Genomic DNA, 7,205 nt, shown 5'->3' on the forward strand with positions numbered 1-7,205 from the left:
AAGCCTTTGGGTGTAGGGATTTAAGGGATAAGTTCCTTGTTTGATTAGGTCAAGGTCTAGATAAAAAATCAAGTAGCATTTGGAGTCCAATTTAGATTAGGTTAAATCCAATCCTATTAGACTAATGAAATTTAATCCAAATCAAATTAAAACTAGATCTAATTAGATTAAATTTGATTTAATTTGACTAAGATCTTATCCCAATCAAACATGGCCAAAGATTAGGTCAAACCTAATTTAAATAGGTTTGGACCGAGTGTTCATTAAAACTAATCTCATTAGATTAATGAAACCTAATTTGAGTCAAACTCAAATCAAAACTAATCAAATTAAATCTGATTTAATTTGATGAAGATCCAATCCTAATATTTGATCAAATCAAATAATATGCAATAGTTACAATTTAGTCCTTCTACAACTTACTAACTCTTAGTATGTCCTCAATGTAACTTTTATATTTAAGTCTAATAATTAATCAAATTGATAATTAAGATCACTTACGATTTACAATTTAAAATTATGATTTAACAGTCCGATCAGTCAAGACTTCTTTTACGTGTGGTTCCATAGATTCTATTCTGTCTGGTAGTGAGAAATATTTTATTCTCTATCAAAATATCATCGAAACTCCTTTCAATAGATTAAAATAATTTTAACTCTCCAATCAAGAATTATTAATCATCAAAATAATTTTCATTGATCCCACAATCCATCAATGATACCTAGTAGCATATAGTGATAATTCAATGGAACAGAAGGATGAACCTCTAGGTATAGTTATCGTGTGATCTAGTTCTTCTATCGTGAGTTCTGACAAGATAAAGATTATAAAAAATTTATCAAACCCCATCTCTATCAGATATAAGATTTATTGGACTTAAGTTCATATGTGAAACCTCATGGAAACTCCTTTCCTTGATTCACTCTGCCATGGCCATGGCCTTTTGAATTTAGTTTTATAAATTACATAGAACTACTTCTTAACTACTAAGATCAATAGATTACATCTAAGTGTACATTCTACTCCTACAGTAAATCTACTGCAGCCAACTATATCACAAGGATTTATATGGTTAGGAATGAAGTTTATGTGCAATCAAACTATAGCAACCTCACTGTGAGTAGTCGAGATATTGTAGGTCTAAGAACTACTCACACAACTACAGTATCAAAAAAGTTATTGACGAGTGAGTAGACATCCAAGTAACTTCTCGTATTAGTCATGCTCAATACCATTGTTCTCTAACAACTACATGCACTTTCACTCCAGTGTCTCCATACTATAGATTTGAGACTCATCTATCCTAAGAGAAGCGATTCGTACACCAATATTACCAGATCAATCACCGTCTCCATGATGATTTTATGATCGAGAATAATTTAAAAATTAACCATCCATAACACATACCTCAAATTCTCAACTCTTGAGAATATGTATTATCATCTCATTAATTTTCTAGATGATTTATAGATATATACACTAATGAATGGAATTAACTGTCTTAATTAATTAAGTCAAGTATAAAATTATATCCTAGAAAGAATTAATGTGTCGGTCCGATTGACTTCTAGGGCATACATCTAACACTTTGATGCTCGGATTTTTTAATTTGTATATATGAGCATCTTTTGAGGTCGACAACTCCCATGATGGCGAGTTTTGACAAGAGGTCAGCTTTGGCATTTTCAAACCTGAAACTTGCTGAATGTTCCGGAATATGAGGTCGGTCGTAAGACCTTTTGCCTTCTCATGTACTTTATTATTTTAGGCTCTCATGCCTCATACTCGCCTTGCACTTGGCCAACAATGAGCTATGAATCACTATATACTCTTAGGTGTCAGACTCCAACTCTTTGGCAATCTTAAGTTGAGCTATTAAGGCTTCATATTCAACTTTATTATTTAAGACTTTAAAATCTGAAGGGTAGAGCATTTTCAGCAACCACTCCTTCTAGGCTAGTAAGGATCAGCCAACTTTGGATCTTGTCACATAGGAAGAACCATCCACATGGAGAACCAAATACTCTTCAAGTTCCTTGACTTTGAGTTCTAGTGCAGGTTCCTCTCTTTAGGGCTAGTGCACTTCAAAACAAAATCCGCTAATATTTGAGCTTTGATGGATGGTCGAGGGTACTACTTTATGTCAGACTTCCTAAGCTCGATGGCCCATCTAGCCAGCCGACCTGAAGTCTCAAGTTGATGGAGTACCAACCTGATGGATTGGTTGATAAGGATGGCCATTGTATGCACTTAAGAATGCAGACATAGCCTCTTTATTGAGATCCCTAGTACATACCCCACTTTCTCCAACTTTGTATACCTAATCTACATGTCATGAAGGACTCGATTCACATAATACACTAGCTTTTGGAATGCATCTCTTGTCGAATGAGCACTAAACTAACTGCTTGAGGAGAGACCACAAGATACACGTATAGGACCTCATTTGGTTCTGATTTGCTGAGAAGTGATGGAGAGCCGAGGTACCTCTTCAACTCATCGAATGCAGTTTGACATTCTCTTATCCACTTGCAAGTCCTTCATTTGCTTAAGAGCTCCAAAGAAGGACAAACTTCTTTTAGCCAATCTTGAAAAAAATCTGCTAAGAGCCATGATTCTCTTTATGAGATATTGTACCTCTTTAATTATCCTTGGTGGAGTCATCTTTTGGAGTACTCAAATCTTCTTTGGATTTATTTTGATCCCATGCTATGACACCATAAAATCAAAAAATTTGTAGGAGGTGATCTTGAAAGTGCACTTGTTGGGGTTGAGCTTCATATGGAAGCATCACAGTATTGTAAAGATCTCTTCAAAATCTGCAATATGATACACAACAGCCTACCTTTGATGAGCATGTTGTCCACATACATCTATATGTTTCTCCCGATCTACTCCTTAAAGATCTTATTAACGAGCCTCTGATAGATTGCCCCCATGTTCTTTAGGCTGAAAGGATGATCTTATAATAGAAAAGACCCTTGTCAGTAGTAAAGGCTGTCCTTTCCTCATCCTCGAGAACCATACAAATCTGATTATAGTTGGAGAAGGCATCGATGAGGAGAGAAGTTGGTGATCTAAGGTAGCATCTATCAGTTGGTCGATCTGGGGCAGCATATAATTATCCTTGGAATATGCCTTATTAAGGTCGGTATAGTCAACACTTATGCACTACTTTCCATTCACCTTCTTGACCCACACTACATTAGCTAGCCACTCAGGATAGTTTACTTCTCGGATGAAGCCAACCTTCAAGAGCTTGTCCATCTCTTTCTCTATGGGTTTCTACCACTTTGGAGTGAAACTTCTCTTCCTTTACTAGATGGGATGATACTTTGATCTATATTCAGATAGTGGACAATGATCTCCGAGTCTATACTTGGCATGTCTGAGGCTGACTAGATGAAGATATCTTTATTGGATCGAAAGGATGAGGCAAGATGCTGACATTTCTCATCATTCAGATTAGAGCTAACTTAGACTATTCTGATTGGATCAAACTCTTCCAATATGATCGAAATGAGGTCTTCTACTAGTTGGCTTCTTTGCTCTATCAGCTCATCTGGAACATCAAGCTCTTCTATGGGTTAAGTTTTCATGAGGGCTTCTTTGCACAAAGTTGCCATGTAACATTCTTTAGCTAGCTTTTGATCTCTTAAGACTTCACTGATCCCATGTAAAGTAGGGAACTTAACTAACAAATGGTAGGTTGATACCATAACTCGGAGGGTGCTCAATCCTGACCAATCTAGTACAACATTGTAAATAGATAGGACTTTATGGTTAGAAAATCGATCTGGATAGTTGACTATCTTGGATCTCATCTTGCAGTCACTGGAAGGGAGATGACCCCTTCCACTGGTACAGTATTACCAGAAAAAAAAAGATGACAAAAAAAAAATCGAGTCTCCTCAACTGATCATGAGCCAAACCCATTCACACAAAAGTATTATAAAAGAAAATATCCACAGAACTTTCATTATCAATCAAGACATGACATACATCACAATTTGAAATATTCAAAATTAGTACAATTGGATTATCATGAGGATATTTTATTCCTTGGAGTCGACATCAGAGAATGTGATTTCTTCTTCTTTGATTTTTCTCTTTTTCTGCTTCTCTCCTTTAGCCCGGCTTAGCTCTAAGATCAAGCTGCCCTCCAGAGATGGTATGGATCACCCCCACCATAGGCCTGTTCTTCAGAGGACCGTTACGTCAAGATAATTCGGACCTGGTTTCCTCTCGATTCGATCATTCTTCGACATATCATCTCAATTTTCACCACTTAATAAGTACTTCAATCTCATCTTTAAACTATCGGCATTCCTCAGTATTATGACTGTGATCTTGATAATATCGACAGTATTTTCTTGCATTCTACACGTGAAGTGGGGCTATATCCTCCTGGGCCTTGGTAAATCCTCTTGGTGCTCTATCTCCATTAGTATCTGAGTTTCAGGGTATTAAGGGGAGTATAGTTGTTGAATCTCTGAGATGGAGATCTAGATTGACAATGTCTAGGCGAGGTCTTTGTTTGGGCATCATAAGGAGGAGATTGAGATTGATGTGGTCTTTTGTCACTTCATTGGCCTTCACACTTACACTCCTTGCTCTTATGCTCACCATCTTCTTTCCTCCCTCGGGGCTTATTACTGAAGTTCTCCCCATGTCGAGCCCATACCTCCTCTACATGCGCATATTTTTCTACGCTCGCCAGCATCTCGATGAAGTCCTTAGGATACCTCTTCTTGAGCAAGAAGAGAAAGTCATTCTTGAGCAGCCTGGCTTTAAGGGTGGTCATAGCCATTGATTGATCCAAATCATGCACTTCGAGGATCAAGGCATTAAAGTGATTGATGTACTTTTGAAGAGACTCATCCTCTCACTGCTTGATGCTAACAAGTGAATCCGGGCTATAGTGTTGTCGTTGGCTATTGGCGAAGTAGATCACAAATAATCAGTTAAGCTATTCAAAGAAATTGATCGAGCTAGACTGAAAGCTCGAGTACCAATATCAGACAGCTTTCCTTAAGGTGGATGGAAATGTCCAATAGATAATTCCATCAATTGCTCTATAGAGGAGCGTTAGAGCTTTAAAGCTCTCTAAATAATCAATGGGATCCGATGTCCTATCATACAGCTCCAATTGCAACATTTTGAACTGTGGGGGGAGTAGCTCATCCATGATCCCTCCTAGAAAATAGAGGATTAGTGTTGAAGTTGAGCTCTATTCCTTGTTGCTGAGTTTGGCTCTGCAATGCTTCGATCCACTGTTGCATCTTCTTTCCACCTTGACGTCCCAAGTAGTGTAGGGCTCTCGGTGCCGAGGAGAAAGGTTGCCAAAGATAGGGTTTTTTCTTGACCATGGGGTCAGTGAGCAGTTAGGTTGTCCTCAATTAGGGCTTACAGATCGATTATGTTGACTGTGCCATTGCTTCGAATTATTAGGAGGTGAATGCTGCATCTTGATCTAGCTTGATCTCAATGTACAGCTTTTGAAGCAAGTTAAGGTACAATAGCCTACTATAGTCCTTATACCATTACAGTCTGGGCATGCACCTATTGGACAAGGCTATTGAACTAGTCATCGAAAACCACTGGTGCTGGTTGAGGAGATGGTGGTACCTAGATTGATTCAGGTGCAACAGCTTCCTGCTGGATGTCATTAGGTCATGTGCCATTGGAATGGTGAGAGATGTTTAACAGTCATCTTTGTGGCCTCGTAATGAAGTGCTCTCTCTCAAAATGAGCTTCGAACAATGATTGCGGAGCTTTGAGGCCATTGCTCTAGTGCCAATCTATTGTTGTCAAATCTAAGTCAAAAAGGTCAGAGCTAATCTCATCGGATGAAAGCTAGGCAGTGGACTCCTTGGCTGAAGACTCTCCAAGAGAAGACAAGGAGTGGTTCTCGACTAGAGATGAGATGATGAAGAAGACGACTCCGAGAGTGTTAGAGCTGGACCTGCAAAAAATCCTGGACTGAAATATTTTTCAATAGAGATCTTTCGAGGCTCAAGTTAGTTAGGAATTGAGAACAATCAGAGAGAGAGAGATGAGTATCTCAAGGCCTTTCAAGAACTTATCAGAAGTCCCATTTTTCTCCTTATTTATAGAGGACGAGTTAAAGTCATGTACATTGGAGGACTGACCAGCTTTGGAAAGTATGCATGGATCATATTGGTGGGGATTATATTTTTACATTTGCAATACGGAGCCAGCCAATAACTGTCATTTTAGTTGTAATCGATGCTTGATGGTTAGAACTAAGATTTTACATTCTAGTAGGATGGGGGGCATCCTAGCTGTTTCATTTCTATGAGAAAATGGGATCAGGATGAGGTCAGAACTCTGAAACCGATCTATATAGAGAAAGAAGAAGAAAGAGAAAGAAAAAAAGGAAGGTGAAAATAGAAAAAAAGTGAAAAGAAAGAAGAAGAAAAAAAGAAAGAGAAAGGGGAAGGGAGAAGAAAAAGAAAGGAAGAAAAGAAGGCAAGAGAAAGAAAAAAAAAAGAAAAAAAAGAGAAAAAGATGACAAAAAGAAAGAAAAATAAGGAAAGAAAAGATGTAAAATAAAAATAAAGAAAATAAGGAAGGCAAGAAAGGAAAAAAGATGGGAGATAGCCAACGGGATGTATGATCAAAACGACTATCAGAACATGATGGGACAGTGAGACATTGCATTCTATGGAGATATCGAAATACCTCCATCCTGCGGAACTTAAAATCTTTGTTAGAATTTCTTTATTTGGTGTTTCCATGGTTGCGAGCAGGTTCATTCTCCCAAAATTGCCATCTTGTTGGATCAGAATGACCTACCAAATTTGAAACCATGCTTCTTGAATTCCTTCAAATCAACTGTAGCCGATCCTTATTTATCTCATCCAAAAATTTGGCCGGCCTAGACCGAGGTCGAGGTTCACAACATACCCCATTTGACTTCCTAAGGTACAGAGGATTGGAACCCTCGATGGAGAATATTATATTCAGACTTGATGAAGTAGGTAGGTCACAACGCACGACAGGGACGTAAATACACGTGGTGTTAGTATCTTAAACGAATTATTTAACGTTCTTGTTGCTTGACTTATTGAACCAGGAAGCAAACGCATTACAAGAGCATTCTCCACCAAGCCTCCATCCCCAGCTACATTTTGTTTACTTAGTCTATGGTCCCCAAAGGGTACTCTTCCGGCCATCTTGT

This window comes from Elaeis guineensis, chromosome 6 (genome assembly GCF_000442705.2).
Source record: "Elaeis guineensis isolate ETL-2024a chromosome 6, EG11, whole genome shotgun sequence".
Classification (NCBI taxonomy): domain Eukaryota; kingdom Viridiplantae; phylum Streptophyta; class Magnoliopsida; order Arecales; family Arecaceae; genus Elaeis; species Elaeis guineensis.